Source organism: Lutra lutra, chromosome 3 (assembly GCF_902655055.1).
Source record: "Lutra lutra chromosome 3, mLutLut1.2, whole genome shotgun sequence".
Taxonomy (NCBI): domain Eukaryota; kingdom Metazoa; phylum Chordata; class Mammalia; order Carnivora; family Mustelidae; genus Lutra; species Lutra lutra.
In genome coordinates, this window is record NC_062280.1 from 38,826,037 (window position 1) to 38,840,042 (window position 14,006).

The 14,006-nt window shown below is 44.0% G+C and overlaps 1 protein-coding gene across 3 annotated transcripts in view; it reads right to left on the reverse strand.

Annotated features, from left to right (window-relative positions):
• SLC16A14 (solute carrier family 16 member 14) overlaps window positions 1-11,977 on the reverse strand; it is a 37,453-nt gene extending 25,476 nt beyond the window's left edge. For 2 of the 3 annotated variants that reach the window (XM_047722621.1, XM_047722619.1), the window contains exon 1: window positions 11,844-11,977. The gene's annotated coding sequence lies outside the window, so the exon portion shown is untranslated. Of the gene's footprint in view, window positions 1-216; window positions 314-11,843 lie in introns of those variants that run through there. The other variant, XM_047722620.1, reaches the window with a different exon arrangement.
• Window positions 11,978-14,006: the final 2,029 nt, after the last annotated feature.

Consider the following 14,006-nt stretch of genomic DNA (forward strand, 5'->3'; position numbering starts at 1 on the left):
TAGATGTCACTGATAAAATACTCCTCTTCTGAAAAAAATCTTTTGCTGGCCAAAGTTCCAAACTATGATGTTTTAAATTTTCTATCTGTAAGCTTCAAAGCAGCATGGTGCTATTACTTATCCTTTCGTAAGCACTGTATTATCCACAGGAGCTATTTCAGAGAATTCCTGGTTCTACTGTTGACCCCCCACACCTGTGTGGCCCCAGCTACACACTTGAGAGTAAGTTCCCAGGAGCTGAGAATTACTGGAACTCTCTGTGGCCCAGTTTGGTCCACAGCCCCCAAGGTGTCTCATGTTTCCACCTTCAGCAGCACGTTCGAGATGGATGAACGGCACAGTCACTGTAGAGACGAAGAACCAGAACTTGACTTCTTTACTTCTGTCACTCTGTATGCCTACCTGGAGATTTTATTTTGTTTAACGTGTAAAATAGTGAAACAGGGTAAGATGATGAGGTGAAAACCTTTTGTTTGTAAAGTGAAGTGTGCCATCAATACAGGAAATGTTTTGCTCAATTTGAATAACGTCTTCAAGACAGAAATCTGTTCTTTTTTTCCAATTAATTATTTTAAAACAAAAGAAAAAATAAGAAAATACTGATTATTACAAACCATTACATGGTTGTTATTGAAAATCATGTTATTGCAATGGAGGAAGGAGGTCTAAAAAATAATCCCAAATACATGCGGACCCCCTCCAAAGGTGAGGCTTTTCTCAGCAGTGTTCCAGTGTGGACAGGTTGGGAGGGCGGGGGTCAGAGAAGCGGACTGTGGTGGATTGCACAGTGCCCACAGCCTCTTTCTGCACACCCCCAAGTTAAGAATTGTTTTTACCTTTCTTAAAGGTTATGTGGTCCATGAAACTTAAAATACTTATTCTCTGACCCTTCCTAGGAAAAGCTGACTGATCCCTGGACTGTGGCATTGGTTCCGGCTAAGAATTTATTGGGAAGAAATGGGCATTGGGGAACCAAGGACGTCAGTGGAAGATTAGTTTAATGGATCTGTCCTGGGGCTCATCCTGACTTTCCCTTTCTCTCGTTATTATTGTCCTCGTTATTATTTTTATCTTTTAAGTGATTCTATGTCCTAAACAGCCACCCAATTCTCAACCACTACACTTCCTGCCCAGATTGCTCCTCTCTGCCCAGGTCCTTTTCCACCTCCCTGCTCTGCAGACAGCTGGGAGGGATAAAATGTTATCTTGTCATGTGACTTCTCCACACTGTCAAGATATCCTTAGGATGAAGCCCAGACCCTCTTTGCCATTGCCAGGTTCTCCATAGATTATCTGCCCCCCAGTCCCTGTGCTCCAACCCTGCTAAAGCACCTACATCTCCTTGACCTTGACACAGTGTCCTGAACTTTGGGGCATGACCTTCTCTTCTTCTCTCTTTTGGGAACAAGCTTCTCTCCTAACTTCCCGCTCCTCTTCTGCTCCTCCTTCAAGATTCAGGTAAATATAGTAATGAAACCTTGACATGGTGAGAACTCCCCTCCCCTGCAAACATTTCTAATCTCCAACATTAGAGTATATGTTAAATCAATCACTCATTGCACAAGGTTGTTTGAAGGCACGGAAAGAACATGTGTATTATACATGGGCGGGTTACAAAACTGGATGTGGGCAATAATCCCTTTGTTGTTTTTGTTAGAAATAGGTAACCATTCACTCCAAGACTGAAGTGAAACAGAAAAATTTTAAGGGAGATTATTCTTTGGATGATGGTCTTAAAGTAATTTTCCTCCTTTAATCTACCTTGTTGGTAAAAAAAATCACAATAAATACATATTAACTTTATGATAACAAAATAAAAGTCCCTCTCTCTATCTCTTAAATGCCATTTGGATCAGCTCTTTGCATCTGGTAGATGAGTGGCCGGGTTGGTAAAAAAAGAATGAAGATGATTCAAGAGCCACTTTCCTGGGAAAGTCTAGCCTGCCACTACCCTGCTTTCCCCTAGCGAGAGGACAGCCTGCCTGGGGACAGGAAGTATTGGGGTAGCCCTTGCTTTCCAGATCCTGCAGCCCAGAAAAGAGCTGCATTGTCACAAGGCCCAGAGGATAAACCTACAGAAGGATCAGAAGGGCTGTTCAGTGGTTGTCTTTCCTCTGTCTCTACTACTTGTATGTAAAATTCCAAGAAGCCAGAAAGTGAAGAATCGGGGGAGCGAACGAACTATATGAGTAATAATAACCTCATTTTATTTTATTTTATGTTATTTTATTTTTTAAAAGATTTTATTTATTTATTTGACAGAGAGAGATCACAAGCAGGCAGAGAGGCAGGCAGAGAGAGGGGGGGGAAGCAGGCCCCCTGCTGAGCAGAGAGCCCAATGCGGGACTCAATCCCAGGACCCCGAGATCATGACCTGAGCTGAAGGCAGAGGCTTAACCCACTGAGCCACCCAGGTGCCCTTATTTTTTATTTTTTTAAATTAAATTTTTAAAAAAGATTTTATTTATTTATTTATTTATTTATTATTTATTTATTTGCCAGAGAGAGAGAGAGAGAGAGAGAGAGAACAGGCAGACAGAGTGGCAGCAGAGGCAGAGGGAGAAGCAGGCTCCCCGCCGAGCAAGAAGCCCGATGTGGGACTCCCAGGACGCTGGGATCATGACTTGAGCCGAAGGCAGTGGCTTAACCAACTGAGCCACCCAGGCGTCCCAAAATTAAATTTTTAAAATTAGTTTCAGAGATAGAATTTAATGATTCATCAGTTGCATATAACACCCAGTGCAATTGGGTGATGGGCATTAAGGAGGGCACATGATAATAACATCATGTATATAAAATCTGTGGGATAATGCTCAGCTCTGTTTAGTCAGACAAAACAACACAACTTGGCATTTTCCTAAAGGCCACTTACATCTCTGAAAATGTGTCAAATAATAATATCACAAAGGTTATGGTTTTTCAACCCATGAGTTGAAATAGCAGGCATTTTCCTAAGCAATGTTAAGAACTTGATATTCTCACTGAATTATTTATTCTATGGGTTGAGAGATGCAGTTGTCATTGAACTGCTCTCGGCATTTCCATTATTTGTTCATCAATAAATAAATGACATCAACGGGGGAGGAGTCAAGATGGCGGAGAAGTAGCAGGCTGAGACTACTTCAGGTAGCGGGAGATCAGCTAAATAGCTTATCTAAAGATTGCAAACACCTACAAATCCAACGGGAGATTGAAGAGAAGAAGAACAACAACTCTAGAAACAGAAAATCAACCACTTTCTGAAAGGTAGGACTGGTGGAGAAGTGAATCCAAAGCGACGGGAAGATAGACCGCGGGGGGAGGGGCCGGCTCCCGGCGAGCGGCGGAGCAACGGAGCACAAAATCAGGACTTTTAAAAGTCTGTTCCGCTGAGGGACATCGCTCCAGAGGCTTAACCGGGGTGAAGCCCAGGTGGGGTCAGCGCGGCCTCAGGTCCCGCAGGGTCACAGAAGGATCGGGGGGTCTGAGTGTCACAGAGCTTACAGGTATTAGAACGGGGAAGCCGGCTACAGAGACAGAGCCGAGGAGTAAGCTCTAATCTTAGGGTTACCTTGAACCCGTCGCAGGCTCGGTCAGCTCAGAGAGGGCTGGGCGCTGTTCTCTGAAGGCGCACTGAGGAGTGGGGCCCCGGGCTCTCGGCTCCTCCGGGCCGGAGACTGGGAGGCCGCCATGTTCATTCCCACCCTCTGGAACTCTACGGAAAGTGCTCAGGGAACAAAAGCTCCGGAAAGCAAACCCGAGCGGATTACTCAAACCGTCCCCTGGTAAGGGCAGTGCAACTCCGCCTGGGGCAAAGACACTTGAGAATCACTACAACAGGCCCCTCCCCCAGAAGATCAACAAGAAACCCAGCCAGGACCAAGTTCACCTACCAAGGGGTGCAGTTTCAATACCAAGGAGAGCAGCGGAATTCCAGAGGAGAAAGCAAAGCACGGAACTCATGGCTTTCTCCCCATGATTCTTTAGCCTTGCAGTTAATTTAATTTTTTTTCTTTTTCAATTTTTTTTTCTCTTCTTCTGCTAAATTTTTTAACTTTTACCATTTTCTTTTTTAACGTTTTTAAAATAGTTTATCTAATATATATATATATATATTTTTTTCCTTTTTATATTTTTTCTTTATCGGTTTTCTTTTTTTAATTGTTTCTTTTTTTTTTTTTTTCTTTCTGAACCTCTTTTTAATCCCCTTTCTCCCCCCTCATGATTTGGGATCTCTTCTGATTTGGCTAAAGCATATTTTCCTGGGGTTGTTGCCACCCTTTTAGTATTTTACTTGCTCCTTCATATACTCTTATCTGGACAAAATGACAAGGCGGAAAAATTCACCACAAAAAAAAGAACAAGAAGCAGTACCAAAGGCTAGGGACCTAATCAATACAGACATTGGTAATATGTCAGATATAGAGTTCAGAATGACGATTCTCAAGGTTCTAGCCGGGCTTGAAAAAGGCATGGAAGATATTAAAGCAACCCTCTCGGGAGATATAAAAGCCCTTCCTGGAGAAATAAAAGAACTAAAATCTAACCAAGTTGAAATCAAAAAAGCTATTAATGAGGTGCAATCAAAAATGGAGGCTCTCACTGCTAGGATAAATGAGGAAGAAGAAAGAATTAGCGATATAGAAGACCAAATGACAGAGAATAAAGAAGCTGAGCAAAAGAGGGACAAACAGCTACTGGACCACGAGGGGAGAATTCAAGAGATAAGTGACACCATAAGATGAAACAACATTAGAATAATTGGGATTCCAGAAGAAGAGGAAACAGAGAGGGGAGCAGAAGGTATATTGGAGAGAATTATTGGAGAGAATTTCCCTAATATGGCAAAGGGAACAAGCATCAAAATCCAGGAGGTTCAGAGAACCCCCCTCAAAATCAATAAGAATAGGTCCACACCCCGTCACCTAATAGTAAAATTTACAAGTCTTAGTGACAAAGAAAAGATCCTGAAAGCAGCCCGGGAAAAGAAGTCTGTAACGTACAATGGTAAAAATATTAGATTGGCAGCAGACTTATCCACAGAGACCTGGCAGGCCAGAAAGAGCTGGCATGATATATTCAGAGTACTAAACGAGAAAAACATGCAGCCGAGAATACTATATCCAGCTAGGCTATCATTGAAAATAGAAGGAGAGATTAAAAGCTTCCAGGACAAACAAAACCTGAAAGAATTTGCAAATACCAAACCAGCTCTACAGGAAATATTGAAAGGGGTCCTCTAAGCAAAGAGAGACCCTAAAAGTAGTAGATCAGAAAGAAACAGAGACAATTTACAATAACAGTCACCTTACAGGCAATACAATGGCACTAAATTCATATCTCTCAATACTTACCCTAAATGTTAATGGGCTAAATGCCCCAATCAAAAGACACAGGGTATCAGAATGGATAAAAAACCAAAACCCATCTATATGTTGCCTACAGGAAACTCTTCTTAAACCCGAAGACACCTCCAGGTTTAAAGTGAGGGGGTGGAAAAGAATTTACCATGCTAATGGACATCAGAAGAAAGCAGGAGTGGCAATCCTTATATCAGATCAATTAGATTTTAAGCCAAAGACTATAATAAGAGATGAGGAAGGACACTATATCATACTCAAAGGAACTGTCCAACTGTCCAACTGTCCAACAAAAGATCTAACAATTTTAAATATCTATGCCCCTAACGTGGGAGCAACCAACTATATAAACCAATTAATAACAAAATCAAAGAAACACATCGACAATAATACAATAATAGTAGGGGATTTTAACACTCCCCTCACTGAAATGGACAGATCATCCAAGCAAAAGATCAACAAGGAAATAAAGGTTTTTTTTTTATTATTAAATTTTTTTATTTTTTCAGCATAACAGTATAATAAAGGTCTTAAATGACACACAGGACCAGATGGACATCACAGATATATTCAGAACATTTCATCCCAAAGAACAGAATACACATTCTTCTCTAGTGCACATGGAACATTCTCCAGAATAGATCATATTATTGGTCCTAAATCAAGTCTCAACCAGTATCAAAAGATTGGGATCATTCCCTGCATATTTTCAGACCACAATGCTCTGAAGCTAGAACTCAATCACAAGAGGAAATTTGGAAAGAACCCAAATACATGGAGACTAAACAGCATCCTTCTACAGAATGAATGGGTCAACCAGGAAATTAAAGAAGAATTGAAAAAATTCATGGAAACAAATGATAATGAAAACACAACGGTTCAGAATCTGTGAGACACAACAAAGGCAGTCCTGAGAGGAAAATATATAGCGGTACAAGCCTTTCTCAAGAAACAAGAAAGGTCTCAGGTACACAACCTAACCCTACACCTAAAGGAGCTGGAGAAAGAACAAGAAAGAAACCCTAAACCCAGCAGGAGAAGAGAAATCATAAAGATCAGAGCAGAAATCAATGAAATAGAAACCAAAAAAACAATAGAACAAATCAACGAAACTAGGAGCTGGTTCTTTGAAAGAATTAATAAGATTGATAAACCCCTGGCCAGACTTATCAAAAAGAAAAGAGAAAGGACCCAAATAAATAAAATCATGAATGAAAGAGGAGAGATCACAACGAACACAACGAACACCAAAGAAATACAGACAATTATAAGGACATACTATGAGCAACTCTACGCCAACAAATTTGACAATCTGGAAGAAATAGATGCATTCCTAGAGACATATAAACTACCACAACTGAACCAGGAAGAAATAGAAAGCCTGAACAGACCCATAACCAGTAAGGAGATTGAAACAGTCATCAAAAATCTCCAAACAAACAAAAGCCCAGGGCCAGACGGCTTCCTGGGGAAATTCTACCAAACATTTAAAGAAGAACTAATTCCTATTCTCCTGAAACTGTTCCAAAAAATAGAAATAGAAGGAAAACTTCCAAACTCATTTTATGAGGCCAGCATCACCTTGATCCCAAAACCAGACAAGGATCCCATCAAAAAAGAGAACTACAGACCCATATCCTTGATGAACACAGATGCAAAAATTCTCACCAAAATACTAGCCAATAGGATTCAACAGTACATTAAAAGGATTATTCACCACGACCAAGTGGGATTTATTCCAGGGCTGCAAGGTTGGTTCAACATCCGCAAATCAATCAATGTGATATAACACATTAATAAAAGAAAGAACAAGAACCATATGATACTCTCCATAGATGCTGAAAAAGCATTTGACAAAGTACAGCATCCCTTCCTGATCAAAACTCTTCAAAGTGTAGGGATAGACGGCACATACCTCAATATTATCAAAGCCATCTATGAAAAACCCACCGCAAATATCATTCTCAATGGAGAAAAACTGAAAGCTTTTCCGCTAAGGTCAGGAACACGGCAGGGATGTCCGTTATCACCACTGCTATTCAACATAGTACTAGAAGTCCTAGCCTCAGCAATCAGACAACAAAAGGAAATTAAAGGCATCCAAATCAGCAAAGAAGAAGTCAAATTATCACTCTTTGCAGATGATATGATACTATATGTGGAAAACCCAAAAGACTCCACTCCAAAACTGCTAGAACTTGTACGGAAATTCAGTAAAGTGTCAGGATATAAAATCAATGCACAGAAATCAGTTGCATTTCTCTACACCAACAACAAGACAGAAGAAAGAGAAATTAAGGAGTCCATCCCATTTACAATTGCACCCAAAACAATAAGATACCTAGGAATAAACCTAACCAAAGAGACTAAGAATCTATACTCAGAAAACTATAAAGTACTCATGAAAGAAATTGAGGAAGACAAAGAAATGGAAAAATGTTCCATGCTCCTGGATTGGAAGAATAAATATTGTGAAAATGTCTATGCTACCTAAAGCAATCTACACATTTAATGCAATTCCTATCAAAGTACCATCCATTTTTTTCAAAGAAATGGAACAAATAATCCTAAAATTTATATGGAACCAGAAAAGACCTCAAATAGCCAAAGGAATATTGAAAAAGAACGCCAAAGTTGGTGGCATCACAATTCCGGACTTCAAGCTCTATTACAAAGCTGTCATCATCAAGACAGCATGGTACTGGCACAAAAACAGACACATAGATGAATGGAACAGAATAGAGAGCCCAGAAATAGACCCTCAACTCTATGGTCAACTCATCTTCGACAAAGCAGGAAAGAATGTCCAATGGAAAAAAGACAGCCTCTTCAATAAATGGTGTTGGGAAAATTGGACAGCCACATGCAGAAAAATGAAATTGGATCATTTCCTTACACCACACACGAAAATAGACTCAAAATGGATGAAGGATCTCAATGTGAGAAAGGAATCCATCAAAATCGTTGAGGAGAACACAGGCAGCAATCTCTTCGACCTCAGCTGCAGCAACATCTTCCTAGGAACATCACCAAAGGCAAGGGAAGCAAGGGCAAAAATGAACTATTGGGATTTTATCAAGATCAAAAGCTTTTGCACAGCAAAGGAAACAGTTAACAAAACCAAAAGACAACTGACAGAATGGGAGAAGATATTTGCAAACGACATATCAGATAAAGGGCTAGTGTCCAAAATCTATAAAGAACTCAGCAAACTCAACACCCAAAGAACAAATAATCCAATCAAGAAATGGGCAGAGGACATGAACAGACATTTCTGCAAAGAAGACATCCAGATGGCCAACAGACACATGAAAAAGTGCTCCATAGCACTCGGCATCAGGGAAATACAAATCAAAACCACCATGAGATATCACCTCACACCAGTCAGAATGGCTAAAATTAACAAGTCAGGAAATGAGAGATGCTGGCGAGGATGCGAAGAAAGGGGAACCCTCCTACACTGCTGGTGGGAATGCAAGCTGGTGCAACCACTCTGGAAAACAGCATGGAGGTTCCTCAAAATGTTGAAAATAGAACTACCCTATGACCCAGCAATTGCACTGCTGGGTATTTACCCTAAAGATACAAACGTAGTGATCCGAAGGGGCACGTGCACCTGAATGTTTATAGCAGCGATGTCTACAATAGTCAAACTATGGAAAGAACCTAGATGTCCATCAACAGACGAATGGATAAAGAAGATGTGGTATATATGCACAATGGAATACTATGCAGCCATCAAAAGAAATGAAATCTTGCCATTTGCGACGACGTGGATGGAACTAGAGGGTATCATGCTTAGCGAAATAAGTCAATCGGAGAAAGACAACTATCATATGATCTCCCTGATATGAGGGAGAGGAGATGCAAAACATGGGGGGTTAAGGGGGTAGGAGAAGAGTAAATGAAACAAGATGGGATTGGGAGGGAGACAAACCATAAGTGACTCTTAATCTCACAAAACAAACTGAGGGTTGATGGGGGGAGGGGGGTTGGGAGGGGGGGTGGGATTATGGACATTGGGGAGGGTATGTGCTATGGTGAGTGCTGTGAAGTGTGTAAACCTGGTGATTCACAGACCTGTACCCCTGGGGATAAAAATATATGTTTATAAAAAATAAAATTTAAAAAAAATTGAAAAAAAAATGACATCAAGTAGGATTTAATTGGCAAGTTTTATCCAAGAGGTGCGAGGGTGTATGTAGCAACCAGTAGCCAGTGCGGAGACTGGTTGAGGGCGGGGGGAGCTAAAACGAAGTTCTGTCCCATCCTAAAGATACACCTGGCAGTAGAGCCATCTGCATTTCCTATCTAAATCTCTCTGTAAGCGATACCCGTTTGGACTAATCACAGTTAACTTACTGTCCAACCAGGTTCACTAAAACAAACAAAAGAACACAACAGAAAAATAAATTTCTACCCCCTCCACTCCCAAGTTTGCTTTTTAGCATTTACATAATTATAAGATACAAAATAACTCTTTGAGTATTGTATCCTAGTCTACACTCTGTGAGAGAGAGAGAGAGAGAGGGAGAGAGTACACACAAGTGAACCAGAGATGGTTCTGGACCACCCTGTCCCCAGGCTCCCTGTCTTTCTCCATCACATGGCCTTCAAGCTCTCCCACCTTCTCCACATCCTGACATACATGTAAAACATCGACAGGCATGGGGTACACTGGGGTAAATGAGGCATGGAGTGTGGGGCTTCCTCTAGGATCATCAGGTAAGATGGAACCCATTCTAGGCTGGCCTGTTGGAAGCTCAGCATATAACATTAGGGCCTTGCACTGAAAGAAGTGAAGGAAGGCAATGGGCAGATTATGGGACCAACAGTCAACCTTCCTTTGCCCCAAATACGGGTTCATAAATGGTGGAAGAACAATCATAAAGTAAGGGAAATGATGTAACCCATGAAAGCTATGAGATGAGGCCTGCATATTTATGTGCCACTAGGTTGAGGTGAAAATAATTTAGATCCAGCTGGAGTGTATCAGAGATTAAAACCAAATTAAATTCCCACAGCTCTCTTACCGGAGTAAGTTTTATAAGCAACTCATTCACTTTTAATTTGGCTACTATGATTATGTTAGCATGCGGCGAGTGCTTTATAAATGGCGAGCAAAGGGGAGAGTGCCCAGTGAAAACAAATTACAGGTGGACAGGGTAGGAAGGTAACTGGTTCTCAGCAGATGCAGGGGAGTGGCCCGGCCGCCTGCAATTGGGCTGTGGGTTCTTTTGCTCTCTAGACTTGGTGTGCAAGGCAATCGTGGGCCTTAGGGAGCGCACTTGAGCCCAACAGGCTGAGAGGTTAGAACCTCGATGGTTGGGAAGCGGAGCAAGTGCACAGAGGCCCGTGCAGGAGAAAAGGAAACGTCCCCTGGGTTCACGCTGTACTGGAAAGAACTGAATATATAAATGCCTTCTGTGGGTCAGGGGCTGTGCTGAGTGGTTTCTCCATACCGATCCTGTCCAGTTGGCATTAATGTCCCATTTCACAGACGAGGAAACTGAGGCTACGGTCGAATGTGGACAGTGAAGCTTAGAGGTCAAACTAGCAGGTGGTGGAGCCAGGCCTGAGGGATTCCAAAGCCTACTTTATTCACCCTCTCCCCATCTCTCTCTCTCTTTCTCTCTCTCTCTCTTTCTCACACACACACACACACACACACACACTCACACACATGCCAGACAAGGCGAAAAGGAATCTTTCTAATTCTCAATAATAATCCTCATTTATCCTTGCTAATTAGCCTGAATCAACTTTCCAGCGGAAAGAAAACGACTTAATTGGTAAGCACGATTCAGTGTCCTAAAACCTCGCCAATGGCCTTGGCGGCGTCCGGCCGGGTAATGGCCGCCCCGCATCCCTCGCCCCGGTTGGTCTCCCTTTCCTCCCCACGGCGGGACCCGCATCTGAGCACCCTGGGCTTGCGCGCGCCCCGCTCCGGGGCTCCGCGTTCTGCCCGCTTCCCCGACACCGCGAGAGCCCCATCCCGCGCACCCGGGTCCTCCGGCGGGCTCGGAACCTGCCAGCTCCTCGGAGAAGCGGGCCGAGCGCAGTCCCGGCCGCCTGCGCGGGGAGGCTTCCGCACCCCCGGACGTCCCCTAACCGCAGCCCCCGGTCTTCCCCTCTCCGCTCCGCCACTGCCTGTTTCGAGTTCCAAGCTGGACTCGAGGAGGCGGGAGCGGCGCGCGGCTGGGGTCCTGGGGGGTGCCGTGTGCTCTGCGGGACGCACCGGGGGAGGGGGTGTCCTGGCCGCCGGGGAAGAGAGGCGCGCGTCCCCACGCTCCGCCCTGGCCCGGAGCTCCCTGCCAGCTCCGCGGTGGCCTCGCCCGCAGCCCACTACCCCAGCGCCTCGGCGCAGCGCTGCGGGCGATCGCCCAGCAGCCTTCCCGGCCATGCCCACGGCCTGCGCGGCGCCTGGCCCAGGTCCCCGGGGAGCAGCGGCCACCCGTGCGGTCCAGGGTGCCTCCCGGGGCCGCACGGCCTCGGGATACTCACCGCCCGCGGCGCGCGGGGCTGCGGCTTCACTCGGCTCCAGGCCCGGATCCCCGAACTTGCTGTTTGCCCCGGAGCCCCCTGAGCGGCTGGGCGTGGAGAGCTGTTGCAATGTCGCCCAGCATCCTGGATGGAGATGCCGGGGGCTGCGGCTCGGCTCTCCGGCCGGCTCCGTGCGCTCGGTGCCCCCGGCCCGGGCTCCTCTGCCGCTCGCGGTCGGGCCAGGTGAGCGTTTCGTGGAGCTTTGAGCTCCAGGCCTCAGTTCGTGTGGCTTTAAAAAGGGTACGTTTGGAGGTACCCAAACCTAACCTGGGCTTTCTTCCAATCGGTGCAATTTCAAATCTCCACGCTCGTTCATTCCTATACCGGCTAATTCTGGTTTGGCAGGAAAAAATTGCAGTCATCTCACGTGCACACTCTTGTGGCCGGTTGAAGTTTATGGCTTTGGCTGAGGCTCGCTAATGCTTTGCACATTTAGAACCCGAGCAAAGGGTTTGAAGCCTCACCCCACATGCGCGTGGGAGAAGCACCTTCCATTTCACTGAGACAGCCCGGAAGTGAGATGCAAAACCCTCATCGAAGTCTGGGAAGCGAAACATGGCACTTTGTAGATGGAGGAGAAGGGCAGGGCCTGTAGGATTCTTGGCCAAAGAGGACTTAAAATCCCTAATTCTTGGTCCTAGTCTAGGTCCCACCTCTCATTGCTTCTTTTCCAATCAGTCTCTTCCCGTTGGGTCTCACACACTCCAGGGCGCCGGACGCAAACTTCATTTCACTTGTATGTATCCTGTGCCCAATAAAATTCTTTGCCCTGGAAAGTTCTCAGTACTGGTTAAGTGAATGGGAATAAACGAGGCCAGTGCTGTTTCCCCTCACCAAAAGGTACTTATAGTCGTTTTCTATTGCTGTTGTAATAAGTTACCCCACATTTAGTGGCTGAAAACACAAACTTAGTATCTTTTAGGTCTGGAGGTCAGAAGTCTGGAATGAGGCTTACTGTGCAGAAATCAAGGTGTTGGCGAGGGTGTGTTCCCTCTGGCGACTCCAGGGAAGAGCCACCAGATTGAGAGTGTGTCTACTACATTCCTTGGCTCGCAGTCACTATTCTTGTTTTCAGAGCGAGCAGCATTCCGTCATTCTATGTCTTTCTCTTTGGCTCCCATCACCTTCTGTCTCTCTCCTCCACTTTTAAGGGCCCTTGCGATTACATTGGTTTACCCAGTGGTAGTTGGATTGTTGGATAATCCAAACAATCTCCCTGTTTTGAGGTCAGCTGATTAATAATCGTAATGCCACTTGGAATCTTAATTCCTCTTTTGCCATGTGACTTATTATAGTCACAGGTTCTAGGGTTTAGGATGGGGCTGTCTCTGGAGGGCCATTATTCTGTCTATCACAGATTGCCGTCTACCATCCTTCCATCTTTTTGTGTTTTGTTTTCTTTTTCTCAAAAAGAATATTTACATGTCTTTCAGATTGCCATTTTTTAGATATCAGACCCTGATTAAAAAAATAATTGAGAACATTGTGAGAAATGATGGCTAACTGAGGACATTTTGATGAGGCACTAGGCTTATGTGTTCCAAATGTTTGAATTTGCTGACCAGAACATGAGCAAGTGGATAGTTAGTAGTCCTTTCTGCTGTCCTCAGATAGCACTCACTTCAAGCAGGCTTTTGACAGCAAGTCAGGATTACCGCAGTGCCTCGAGTGCAGATGGTCCGTCTTGTTTGAAAAGAGGTCTGTGAGATTTTTACATTTATTTCCCCCTCAGAAACTTTGTACTTTTATTGATGTATAAGTGATGTAGTATGAACTGGAATTATTTAAATGTGCATGTTTAAATTTGATGAGTTTTAGCGTAAGTCGGGAACTGTCACCTCAATCAAACAACTCCAGAATTTTCATGGTCCCCTTTGTAATCCACGCCTCACCTTGTCCCAAATTCCCAGGCAACCTCACCTCTGCTTTCTGAGAAGTTTCTAGTCTGAACCGTGCGCAATTCACATCTGGAATGCCCAAAGAAGTTTTTCTTTTCTTTCTGTTTCCAGCTTTATTGAGGTATATTTGACAAATAAAACTATGTCTATTTAAAGTGTACAACCATGACTTGATGCACAAGTACATTGTGAAATGATTGACACAGTCAATTGTTTCCTTTGTGGG